This window comes from Rattus norvegicus, chromosome 3 (assembly GCF_021556685.1).
Source record: "Rattus norvegicus strain SHRSP/BbbUtx chromosome 3, alternate assembly SHRSP_T2T, whole genome shotgun sequence".
Lineage (NCBI taxonomy): Eukaryota > Metazoa > Chordata > Mammalia > Rodentia > Muridae > Rattus > Rattus norvegicus.
Window position 1 is genome coordinate 14,346,254 of NC_141536.1, and position 13,356 is coordinate 14,359,609.

At 50.5% G+C, this 13,356-nt stretch overlaps 1 protein-coding gene across 13 annotated transcripts in view; it reads left to right on the forward strand.

Moving 5' to 3' along the window:
* Prrc2b (proline-rich coiled-coil 2B) overlaps window positions 1-13,356 on the forward strand; it is an 85,874-nt gene that overhangs the window by 15,424 nt on the left and 57,094 nt on the right. For 2 of the 13 annotated variants that reach the window (XM_087651329.1, XM_087651336.1), the window contains exon 1: window positions 10,636-10,779. The exons of the other annotated variants lie outside the window; for them this stretch is intronic. The gene's annotated coding sequence lies outside the window, so the exon portion shown is untranslated. Of the gene's footprint in view, window positions 1-10,635; window positions 10,780-13,356 lie in introns of those variants that run through there. 13 annotated transcript variants of the gene reach the window in all.

The following is a 13,356-nucleotide window of genomic DNA, read 5'->3' on the forward strand; positions in this document are numbered from 1 at the left end:
AAAAGCCAAAAACAATGAGGGCATTCCTGAAAGGCAGAACTGAGGGACTGTCCCACCAGGTGTGAGGATGCCATGGAAGCCACAGTAATGGAGGTAGTGATGTTGGGGCAGAAGGGACGGCCAGGGAGCTGAAGGACAAGGATGTCTATCCGTCTCTGCCTCGCACTGGTGAGCTTCCGGTCGCTGTTAACTCATACCTGTGGTAAGTTACGTAATAAGGACAAAGGCTTATTTTGGTCCACAGTTCTGCAGCTTCCCGTCCATGGCTGGTTGGCTGACAGAGGAGCACGTGTTGAGGGGAGCATGTGATGCTCAACTCATTACTAACCAGGGAGTAACAAGGCAGGAAAGCCAGGCGGTGGCACAGGCCTTTAGTCAGGAGGCAGAGGCAGACTGTTCTCTGTGAGTTTAAGGCCAGCCTGGTGTACAAAGCCAGTATCACCAGGACAGCCTCAAAAGAAGGGGGATGGGGGAAACTGGGCTTCCACTGTCCCTTTTAAGGGCATTGGCTACTCTGAGCTGAAGACCAGCTACTAAGCCCTACTTAGCATCTCCCTTAGTGGGGGAGGGGGGAGTCTAGGCTTTGACTTGTGACCTTTAGTGGCTTTTGCCATCAATAGTGTCACACCTTGGAGCCTCTGTTCTGGTCTTGGCTGGGCTCTTCCCCTACAGCACTGCTGTCTTCTCAGGTGACCTATGACTGTCATTTTGGGACCTGTTTGATTGTCTCTTTGAGCCCTTATTTTCCCGTTCCTACAGGTGGGTGTCATTTTCTGAAATGAGGCATCAAAAGGCAGCCTCTGCTTAAACAATGAGGATTTTTTTTTTCACCGAGTGAAGTTAAGTCTCGAAGCAGTCAGCATTGGAATTTGCTGGTCCAGTGGTTCTGTTCCTCAGGGCTCCAAGGTCTTATTTATCACTGAAAACTGGGTACTGAGTTAGCCATGGGGGTTGGCTGCCTTGTTTGATAAGAGGATGGGGCCTCAGCACCATCTGAGGGGTGGAGGAACCTATGAGTCCTGGCTTATGAGTCTGAGAGGCGTTTTTCTTCTCACACATTTTCATAACGCCTGCTGGCCGCTGGAGTCTAGGTCTGTGTTAGTGACCTCACTTCGTTGCAACAAAAGCAACAGGGTGCGTTTATTTTGGCCCCAGTTAAAGAGTGATGTGTTACAGCAAGGCAGGCATTGTGGTAGAGCGTGAAGTCACGGCTCATTGTAACCAGGAAGGAGAAAGAGCATGAGATGAATCCTGCTAAGTTCTTTAGTCTGGGACCCTGGGCCGGAGGGATGCTGCCGCCCTAATCTAGAAGCTCCCTTGGACACGCCCTGAGGCTGGTCTCCATGGTGACTCTCACCGGAAACTCTGGAGGGTTGGGAGTCATTGCTTCCTTTCATTCTAAGGGGGCCCTTCTGGGATGGAGGCAGACTGTGAGAAAACACGACCGTTCTTGCCTGTTCTCCTAGTGTCTTTGAGCGTTCTTTCTGTGCCTTGGTAATCCGGTTTCTCAACTCTGGGAATTTTTCTTGTATTTTTAATTTTATGATTTCTTACACTCCTGAAGAAGTGGTGGTGGGGGGAGGGAGATTGGGGGTTTGTCTGTCTGTCAGCCTGCCTGCCTGCCTGCCTGCCTGCCTGCCTGCTTGCTGGAGCATACTTCTGCCTGGCTGGGATATGCAGAGAGGACACAGGGTGTGGTGACCCTCCTAGTTTCTTGTTTAGCTTCCTTTTTTGCTTTTTCCTTTCCTGTCTCCGTGCCCTTTGATCTCTCTTAGCCAGTGTACTCAGTAGGGAGTCTTGGACCTGTTCAATTTAGAGGCAGCCACCACTTTCTGGCACCATCCCAGGGTGTTTCCTCTGAGTTACAGGACAGTCCCCTCCACAGCCCTCATCTTGTAGCATGTCGGCCTGCTGCCACCAAAATCGCCCAAAATTCATCTTCACCTGAGAGGGTTCTAGAAGAGTATGTGGTCCTTCAGCAGAACACCCCTGGGTGTCCAGATCATTGCTCTGAGTCCAGCCGATGGGACCAGTGGCCCTTTGAGATGAACGCACACGTGTGTGTGACTGTTTGGTGCACTAGTCTCTCCCTGGTGTGTCTGCGGCACTGCCCCTCTGTCCGTCATGGCTCTGACTTTGAGGACATCTCCTGTTGCTGAGCATTGAGTCACAGCCTTCTCACAATGCCTTCCCAGCCCTCCCACCCAGTGTGGCACGGCATTGATGCCTTCTGTGGCGTAGGGCTCCGTGCTCACCTGGGGTTGACATGACACCTGGCAGTGGCCGTGAATAGCCATCTGTCCCCTCCCTGCTCCTGGCTCCTCACCGCTGTTTTGGCAGAGAAGCCTTTGCAGGGAGTTTGTCCCCTGCCCGAGGCCCCACTTCACCTCTGTGGCACGGGAATTCCCAGCGGAGCGGGTTGTCGCTGGGGTGCCAGCGCTCCTGGGTCTGCCTGTCTGTGCTGCCTCGGGTTGAACTGAGGTGGCAGGGCCCGTGTGGTAGACTGGACTGCTTTCTCCCAGGCTGGAGAAAGTTGCTTCCTGCCTGAGGCCCACAGCCTCATTCCTGTTTGCCCAGATTCCAGCTTGCTGTGGGTGACGTCATCCACAGAGAGGCCTTGGGTGTAAACAGTCACAGCTGGATGGCGGCGCGGAGACAGCTGCCGTTGGCGGGATGGCGGCCTCAGAGTGTTCCTCCGCTTGTCTGCCTCTCTAGTGTCTTTTTAAAATTTCTCATAGACACACACACACACACAAATAGCAACTCTATTTAGAACTTGGGATACAGTGCTGTGTGAGCTTTGTGGATGATAGTTTTTTCTTTTTCTCTTTTTTAAATGATTCTTTTATTTTTTAAATTTTTCTTTTTTTTTAAATTAATTTACCCTTTGATATATTGCATCCGTACCACAATTTCCCTTCCCTCCCTCTGCTCCTGACCTCCTCCACTCCCCTCGCTCCTCCCTCCCCATCCACAGCTCCTCTCTTTCCTTTCAGAGAAGGGCAGGCCTCCCAGGGTTATCAACCAGACTCGCCATACCATGTTGCAAAGCTTAGGCACCTCCCCTCATATTAGGGATAGACAGGGCAATCAAGTGAGAGGACAAGGGTCCCCCAAAGCAGGCAAAAGTGTCAGAAACAGCCAGCCCACGTCCTGTTAGGTGCCACACAACTATAACATTCACAGATGGTCTAGGTTAGACCCGTGTAGGCTCCCTGATTGTCTGTCTAGTCTCAGCCCCTGTGAGTTCAAGTTTGGTGATTTGTTTTTTGAGACAGGTTTTCTCTGTAGCCTTGGCTGTCTTGGGACTCACTCTGTAGACCAGGCTGATCTTGAACTCACAAGCGTTCTGCCTGCCTCTGCCTCCTGAGTGCTGGGACTAAAGGCATGTGCCACCACTGCCTTTCTTTTCTTTTCCCATCTATCTTTTGAGATAGACGTTCACTATGTGGCTCTCGCTAGCCTGGAGTTCTCTATGTAGACTAGGTTGGTCTTGAATTCAGAGATCTGTCAAATGCTGGAATTGAAGACATTACCCCATTATTCCCAACCCATGATTTAAAAAAAATGTTGTTATTATTATTATTATTATTATTATTATTATTATTATTATTATTGCTGTGCTGGGATGATAGTTGGGGTCTTTTTTATTCTAGGCAAACTTTCCACCACTGAGCTCCATACCACCCCTCAGTGACCTCTTGAACTGCATACCTAAACCCATAGCAGAACAGAGAGCAAAAACTGGAGGCAGTTGATTGCCATCATGGCAGAGCTGTTTCTGAGAGTCCAGGTGGCCTTGATGGAGATGGGAGGTGATGGGAGGTGAGGCCATGGACCTGGTGTGTGTGTGTGTGTGTGTGTGTGTGTGTGTGTGTGTGTGTGTGTGTTAGTGTTACATGTTTGTATGATGCATACATGTAACTGTGTGGGTATCTGCTGTGCATAGGTGTGAAAAGCCAGGAGCATGTTGCGTCTGTTCTCTGTCACGCTCACCCTAGTGTCTAGAGTCAGGGTCTCACAGCCTAAGGTGGACATTTCGGGCAGTGTCTGGTTGGTGAGCTTCTTGGTGCTGGGACTGCAGGCTCGTACAACCATGTTTTTATGTGAGTGCTGGGGATACCACACATCACACACATGCATGGGAACTTTGAGTCTATATTGAGTGTGCAAAAAGAAAAAAGATGTTGCAGAAAGAAAACCAAGCAGCGCTGGTAAGCACCCATGCAGATTGTCCCTGTTTTCTTGATGTGGGAGCCTTGGAACTGGGACAGTTTGGTGGTGATTAAAGTGTGCCCACAGTGGACTGCTGATCTCAAGAGAATTTTCTGAGAATTACAGTACACCTGTCTTCTGAGGGCTCATACAGGGCCTGACTCACACAGATCCTGTACAATCACAACTTGGATCTCATGATTTTTGAGGGTATACTCCAGTGTGGGGACAGGTTTCGTATATGGAGGAGCAGGTCTGTCCAGCACAGCAGGGGCCTCGAGGTGGACAGAAGCTGTCTTGGGGAAGCTCAGGCCTCACTGGCTATACGAGTGGAGAAATGGGAGCTGCTGTGGTTCCACAGAGCAGGCACTGGCAGTCTAGGTAGACAACAGCCCCAGGGCATTTGTTCTAAGTCTAGAACCCGTAGAGAGTGAAGCCTGGCTCAGATGTGGTATTAATGCTCTGTGTGGCCCTGGCCCAAGGTTGACTCCACACCTTCCTGCTTCAGTCTTAGTGTGGGGCTTTGTAGATCACACACCCAGCTCATTGTCCTGTTCCTTAAAATAGACCTAGCAAGTTCATCTCCTGTATGTGTGCACACGTGCGTGTGTGTGTGTGTGTGCATGTGTGTGTGTGTGCATGTGTGTGTGTGTGCGTGTGTGTGTGTGTGTGCGCGCGCGCGCGTGCGTGCGTGCGTGCTCATTCAGCATCGAGCCCAGGGCCTTGTGCAGGCCAGGCAGGTCCTCCTATCACATTCACTCAGCTACACTCCTGACTCCTTTCATCCTTTAATCCCTGAGGAATCTGGCCTCAAGTCACAGCTGGTGTGGGGTTGGGACAAGCTGCCAACCCAGTGTTTCAGATCTGCGACTGGGGAGAGAGTAAGGTAGTGTTACGTTAAGGCTTGGCAGTGGGCTGATGGGAGGGTGTGTGAGCTTAAGCTAGTTGCTGTCTGAGCAGCAGCTCTGATGAAGGAAGGGTCCTGAGGACAACAGATGGAGGTTGATGTGTGTCAGGCCATGGAAAGGCTGAACTGAGTGCCCGAGAGCTGAGCCTGGGAAGAGGCTTTTTTTCTTATTGTAGTTGTGGGTGCTAAGTTTTGCTCGGGGTCCTCTGGTGCTATCTCCTGTCATAACCCTAGCTCATTAGAACCCCGCATTCATACGGTTTCCTCTGTGCTTGCCTGTCTGCCTGTCCATCCATCCAGACAGGGTTTCTCTGTGTAGCCCTGGCTGTACTCTATTGACCAAGCTGGCCTTGAACTCAGGGAGCTTCAGGCACTGTTCTCGGTGAGGACAGATTGTTCTTCCACAGAGGACAGAGATCCTCGGTTGTGGTGTTTCAGGCCTGGGTCAGCTTTCTAGAGGGAGCAGCTTCCGACTCGGAATGGACGTGTGGGTTCACTGTCATTTTCTAAGGGCCACCCCTGCTTCTCTATTAAACATTTATTTGTGGTGTGTGTGCGTGCGTGTAGTGTATAAGAGCTTGGGAATCGGTCTCTCCTCCCACCTTTACGTGGGTTCCTGATTGCACTCAGGTAGGTCATCAGGCATGTGAGGCAAGCAAGCACTTACCTGCTTCGCCATCTTACCTGCCTGCCCCACACCCGCGCTCCTTTCATTCTTCGAAGATGTATTTAGATTCTTTAAGAAGATATACTTTTATTTGTGTGTATGGGTGGTTTACCTGTATAGCGCACACTGATTCTAGAAGATGGGGGTCAGGTCCCCTGGAACTGGAGTTAACTGGTTGTTGTGAGCCACCATGTAGGTGCTGGGGCCTCTGCCAGAATAGCGAATGCTCTTAAGCACTGAGCCGTCTTTCCACTCCTTTTTTATTTATTTTAAATTGTGTGTGTGTGTGTGTGTGTGTGTGTGTGTGTGTGTGTGTGTGTCTGTGTGTGTGTCTGTGTCTGTGTGCTTGTGTGTGTAAGGGTGTGGACACGTGCAGGTGCCTATAGAGGCCGGAAGAGGGGTTAGATCCCCTGGAGCTGGAGTTACAGCCCAGACCTCTGTAATCAGTATGCTTTCAACCTCTGAGCTGCCCTCCCTCCCTCCTTCCCTAAGGCCTGCTTTACTGAATGCTGTACAGAGGCCCTGAGGGAGGAGGCCCTAGCTGGACTGGTGCACGCTGACATCGTGGAGTCCCCTTCATTTCCCTGCTGTTTTTACCCGAACACGAGAGCCAGTCAGGAAGCCACCCCGCCTCAAGGCTGGCCTGACCCTGCATTTGTGAACGAGCCCCCCATCCCCCCTGTACTCTTTACTTGGGATGCTTAGACACTAAGGTGATGCATCAGGCAGGAGGTCTCAGCACAGCTCAGTGTGCTTGCTGTCTGGCCTTGTATATACATGAGACGTTAGGGGACTTTCTGCTCTCCGTGTACCAGATGGCTACTCATTGTGTCTGTGTCCCACAGCACCAAGTGGTCCAGTGTTTGCAGCATGTATTGGTCTGTGAGCATCGAAGTGTCTGAAAATAAACAGTGGAATTAAAAAACTTTATTTTAGGCAGGGTTCATATACATAGCCCAGGTTAGCCAATGTAGCTGAGGATGGCCTAGAATGAATGATTTTCTGAACTGCTGAGATTACATGCATCCCTGCCCCTGGCTCTGGGCCTTCCTTAGGCAATAGCTTTTTGGCAGATGCTGCCACAATGATGGCTGTTCTGATCTTCTGCCTGGATTTTGTGTTATTCTTTAATTTTTTTGGTGAGATATAATAAGTAAATTTATGAAAATTAGTTTAATTTTTATTGCATTTAAAAATGTGTGTGTGTGTGTGTTTGTGCGTGCGCTCGTGCATTTGTGTAATGTATTTGAGGTCATCCATGCCACAGTATGTTGTGAGGCAATCTGGACACCTTGAAGGAGTGGCTACTCTCTTGTCTACCACGTGGGTTTGGGGAGCAAGCTCGGGACCTGAGAGCAGGCCACCAAGTCAGGAAGCGAGATCACATCTTCAACAGGAAAAGCGGAAAGCAAGTGGGCCAAGGCTATAAAACTCTACTGACGTGAGAAACTTCCCCCTGCAAGGCTGCCCCTCCTAGAGCAGAGGTCCTCAACTTTCCCAGTGCTGCAGCCCACAGTTCCTCATGTTGTGGTGACCCCAACCGTACACTTATTCCATTGCTATTTCATAACTATAATTTTAGTGCTGTTATGAACCGTAATGTAAATATTTGAACTGGTGTCTTGGTGGTTCCACGACTTTTCCTGAACAACACCGTAATCCAGGACTGAGTGTTTAAATATGTGAACCTACGGGGGTTGGAGGAGGACAGTTTTCATTCACACCAGCACATCAGGCCTGGCTGCAAGCACCATTGCCCTGCCGAGCCATCCCACAGACCCTGTAGCTGTTTCCTAGGTCATTTACCTCACCTCCTCGCTTTTGGGCAGGTCATGGTTCCGTCATCTTGTCTGTTGATGGCTTCCCCTACCTTCCACACCGAGCCCATCTACCCCCTTTTCTATGGGCGTCTCCCAGCCAAGGCCTTAGCTACACTCGATGGTGTGGCTTCTCCAAGCGGCCATTGCGCTCTGAGGTGCAGAGGTGCTCCATCTGTAGGTGACGCAGTTCCCAGGTCTTGAGGGCGAAGGCTGAGAAGGCAGGAGATGGTCCTAGTATCAGGGAGGCTGTGAAAAGAACGGCCTCTCCTTGTGAACGCCTGGCCTGTGAAGTCAGGGTGTGAATTAGAGCTCTGTCATCAGTACTGACATCTGCAGGCCGCCCCTGAGTGCCTGGGTTGACTGCGGCTGTCAGGATCCATCTGATGTCTTTCCTGCCTACCGCAACCACACGGGTTTTGCCACAGCCACAGCCTGGAGTCTCGGCCCTGGGCTCTTTGACCTTGGATAAGATCTCTCTGTCCCAGCAACTGGACATGACTGCCCCCCCCCCCCCCCGACCGGTCAAACAGGCTGACACAGGGGTATCTTCTAAAAGGGTGTTGTGAAGAGTCAGTGACATGTGAGTGCCTGGGGGGCGGGGGTCCAATGCTCAGGAATGCCCATGGCAGCTGTCGCTGCCCCCAACCCCCAGTCAGGCCATTCCAGATTGCCTGGTCAGTCATCTGACACTGGCTTCTACCCAAATGCAGAGTGAAATTAATCCTGTTACCCGGAAATGGCTTTTGATAAAATAGTGTGCCGGGAGACAGACCCTGTGGAGGACAGCCAGCCAGAACCTGCTGGACAGGCGGGCCCTGTCTGGAGAGGCGTGGCCTGGGTGTCAGTGCCTTTGTTGGCCAGAATCTCTTGGGTGGCTTTTGTTTCATCCCAGCCTGGGCCTCTGCTGTCTTTAGATCATGTGCCAAAGTGTGCATACTTAGACTTCTAAATGGCTTGTCTTTATTAGTTCTTTCTCTAGACCTGTCTTCATGAGGGATTTTTTTTTTTCCTCATCTGTCTAAAAGCAGTATTTTCTCCTTAGCCAGTGATTTCCACAGTGCATCTGGGCCCCATAGAAGTGCTTAAGGCCGCTACTGCGGGACAGGAGGGTCGGTCCCAGGCTGGCCACTAGTACTAAAGTTCCAGATTAGATTTTGTTTGGAGATAAAAAGAGGTTGTCACCTACAAAAAGAACAGAAGGCAGCAGACGGCTGTGGCTGTGCGCCAGGCTGGGCTACGCTCCCAGCCAGGACCTGGAGTGTCTGGGCCAATCTTGTCCCATAGACCCAGGTGTGAGTCAGGCTGCAAGGCATTGGGCCCTGACCTGCCCAGCAGGCCTCAGCGACTTCCTGATTGACAGGCAATGCCTGCCCAGGCTTGTTTCCTGTCTTCCTGGCCCCCAAGCTGGGGGTGGGTGGGAGTGTGTGTGTGTGTGTGGATGGATAGAAGATGGGCAGATATCTGGAGCTGGTTGAAAGCCCACTGACAGCCAGGGGCTTGTGAAAGCCAGCTGGCAGGCGGAAGAGCCAGGCGGGTGTGGGCTGGGCTAGGCCTCAAACACCACAGGCTTTGGGGAAAGAAAGTTAATGTGGGAATTTTAACAGCTATGGATGGTAGCTCACTAGACCCATATAGTGTTCTAAGCAGGGACTGTAATGTACTTTATAAAGAGTCGTCTCCATCTTTTGGGGTGCACATGACTCCCAGTGAGGATTCCTCTGGTGCAGTGTGCCTAGCAGACCACATGCCACTTGTGTGGTCCCCACCTGTGACTGTTGATGGAACCCATGCCAGGCCCCTCCCCAACCCCTGTGCCTGAGAAGAGATGGCTGGTTTGACAGAGAAGTGAAAGTCACATGGCTGCATTTGGCTAGAGGTGTCATCCTGTACTTGAGAGCTCTTGATCAGTAGCCAGCCAGCAATGAGGTGACTGAAGTTTGGTGATACCAACGGTGTGGCCAGCAGGTGCCAAACTCAGTGAACTGCTGTGCAGTTGTGGCAGGCCTGGGTTAAGATTCCCAGGCAACCCACTTCCCATGCTTGGGATGTCACAGGAACACGGTGTCTTTTGTGAGGTTGCATTTACTGGGAACATACAGTTCAAGAAGCAGTTGTGGGTGGAGGCTGGAGAGATGGTTCAGTGGTTAAGAGCACTGACTGCTCTTCCAGAGGTCCCAAGTTCAAGACCCAGCACCCACAGGGTGGCTCACAACCATCTGTAGTGGGATCCAATGCCCTGTTTTTGGGGAGTCTGAAGACAGCTATAGTGTACTCGCATACATTAAATAACTCTTAAAAAAAAAAAAAGCAGTTGTAGACAAACCATTGCGGTTGGATCTTCCTGTCACCCTTTCAACCCATAACACTAGATGGGAGAGAGAAAGAGAGGGGAAAGAAAGCGATCCCTGAGTAAGGTCAGGGGTCTGTTAGACTACTTCCTTCCTGATGATTAGGGGCCTTGAGTTCCTTAGGGGAGAGTTTCTTCTTCTTGTTTCTTCTTTGTGCACTGCTATTTAACAAACGATGACACAACAACAAAGCAACATTTATATACCCTCTGAAAAGTCCGCGGAATGCAGAACGTTACACACTCACAGAAACTCTGCGGCTGGCAGAATCACATCTCCCCTAGAGCCGGAGCACAAGGCAGACCGCAGTGGCCGTGGACAATCTGAAGTGGCCCCTTTCGTATCCCACACTTGGGATCAAAACGAAAACGTGGTCTCACAATATTTCTGTTTTTTTTTTTTTTTCTTTTTTTCGGAGCTGGGGACCGAACCCAGGGCCTTGCGCTTGCTAGGCAAGTGCTCTACCACTGAGCTAAATCCCCAACCCAGATATTTCTGTTTTTAAAGAAACCAAAATTCCAAGCTTGCTGCCACTGACCATCACCGCCCAGATATGTTTTAAATTCTCAGGAGGGGCCTGTGCCTTTCCCCTGCGGTGTGGGGATTTGCTCAGGCTTCTGATCTTCCGTTCCTTGGGCTGGGGGATGGGTGACCCCTGGCCTCACTGTTTCATACCAGGTAGGCATCCTGAGGGTACTGTCACCCACCAGATCAAAGATGTGGGCACGAGATGGCTCTACTCATCAAGGCACTTGCTGTCAAGCATGAAGACCCACGTTTAGTCCTGTCATCCCACCTGACGGCAGGAGAGAACTGAGTCATGTGAGTTGCCCTTTGACGCAAACAATATTTGCCTTAGTAGGGCTGCAGTGGTGCACATCCTTAATCCCAGCACTCAGGAGGCAGAGGCAGGTGGATCTCTGTGAGTTCAAGGCCATCCTGGTCTACAGAGTGAGTTCCAGGACAGCCTGGGCTACACAGAGAAATACTGTTTCCAAAAACAAAACAAAACAAAACAAAAAAACAACATTTACTTTAGAATTAAACCCAGCGGGGTTGGGGATTTAGCTCAGTGGTAGAGCGCTTGCCTAGGAAGCGCAAGGCTCTGGGTTCGGTTCCCAGCTCCCCCCCCCCCCAAAAAAAAAAAAAAAAACCCAGCTATGCTCTCATAAGAGTGGCCGAAAAGGCTTCACACCCCCTTCTCACCAGTGTCCGTTTTGTTTCTGTCCTTTCCTTTTTTTGGACATAGGTCTCCTCTTGTGGCTCAGTTTTTTGTTTTTTTTGTTTTTTTTTTTTTCTTTTTTCTTTTTTTCGGAGCTGGGGACCGAACCCAGGGCCTTGCGCTTGCTAGGCAAGCGCTCTACCACTGTGCTAAATCCCCAACCCCGTGGCTCAGTTTTTAATTAATAATTCATCTCAGTTTCAACTAATGCTGCTAAGTCTCGTGCTGCACCTTGTGTGGCTGGGAAGGAGGCATCCTCTTCACTGGTCATTGTGGTCAGGGACCACAGGAATGTGGCTGCCATTTAGTGTGTGTCCCTGTACCAAGGCCAGAGATGGTGGCATGCCCCTACACTGACCGTGAGGTGGGGCTATGCCCACTTTGTCCTCTGTTGTGCCCAGGTTTGGCCTTGTTGGGTTAGCACGTGCATGTGATAGCTTCTGTTTCTGTGGTAACTCACTACATACATTGAGGTCTCTTCTCTATTGCTTCTGATGTTTAGACACCAGAGCTGTGCCTCCCAGTACGAAGGCTGCCAGCAGGGCTGCCGTGTGCTGGGGGCCTGCCTCCTGCAGCTCGTAGTCCTTTCTTCTGTCTTCCCAACTGCCTCTACCCTCCCACATCTCTGACTGACCCTGTTGGAGGACCCTTCATGACCCCCTTGGGCATCTGACACTGTACAAGCCGGTTTGCCATCCCCCCCCCCCCCCCAGGACCTTAGCTTGGGCAGCTCCCTTTGCTGGTGGGCTCAGGGAATGAGGACTCTTGTTCTTGGTTTAGGGACCGTGCAACACTGACCACACCCACCCACAGTTCCTGTTTGTAATCCATCTTGCTACCTCTGGACAGGTCTCCACCCCACTCTACCCTTGGCATTTATATTTCTTTGTGACAAATATTACAAGAAAAATCTGCCATTTTAGGCTTGAGGGTAAAAAGATTGGTTGTCGTTAGGCCTGTGTTTCAGGTTCAAAGTTGCCCTAAGGTGCTGGTCCCATCACATGGTGAGCGTCTGAGGGCCTACGTTCAAGGTAAAGGCATATGTGCATGTTCTATCTAGTCTTTTTTATAACAGTTTTAGTCACTTGGGCGTGCGCCTCCGGGAATTTGTGTGCACTACATGTGTGCAGATGCCCCTGGGGGCCAGAAAATGGTGGTTCTGAGGTACCAGGTGGGTGCAAGACCAGTAAGCAGTTTAACCACCAGGGCTATCACCCCGAGTGTTTTCTGTTTGTTTTTGTTGTTTTCAACCCAGGGCTTCTTTGTGTAGCCCTGGCTGCCCTGGAACTTGCTTTGCAGACCAGGCTTGACCCTGAAGTCTCACTCTCCTGCTTCAGCCTTTGCTTTGTGGGAATTACAGTGTGCACCTTCAGGGATGCCTGTTGGGACTACTTTTTTAGGCTACTTTATTGGGGTCTTACTTCCCTTCCAACACTAGGCAAGAGAGAAAGGTTAGAGGGGAAAGGGGGCATAGACCTCTTTCAGGCAACAAAATAGACTACTTTCTGCTGATTAGGGACGTTGGGTTCCTTGGGGCAAGTCCAGTCTTTGTTGGCAGGATACCTCCAACTTCTCGTCTCTTTTGCTCGTGACAGACTGCAGCAGCAGCCTTCGCCACGGGCTCTCTCCACTCTCTCGTGTATACCTTCTCCAGAGTTCCCAGGATTAAACCATCCGTAGTTTGCAAAGGTTGTGCCCGTAGTTAGGGGGTGGGAACAAACTGAAGCAGCCCCGTATCCCACCCCTGGAATTAAAACAAAAACTTATTCACATCACTGGGCTTTTCACAAAACCAGAACTCTCACTATGACTGTTGGGGATTTCTGCCCAAGTCATCTATTGTATTTCAGATTATTAGTTTGATTTGACACCAGCGTCCACTACTGAATCCTAGCCAGTTTATAATGAAACTAACTTTTTGAGGCTTTTATTTTATATGTATGAATGTTTAGCTTGTGTGTTTGTCTGTGTACTGGGTCTGTGTGCCTGGTGTTGGTGGAGTCCAGAAAAGGGTATTGGATTTCCCTGGAACTGCGGGTAATAGCTGATTTGAGGCGACACGTGTTGTGATTCAAACCTGGGTCCTTCGGAAGAGCAGTCGGTGATCGTGATCACCAAACCACGCCTCCAACCCTTACATCTTTATTTTTAGCAAGTCAGTTGCCTCTTTTTCTGGA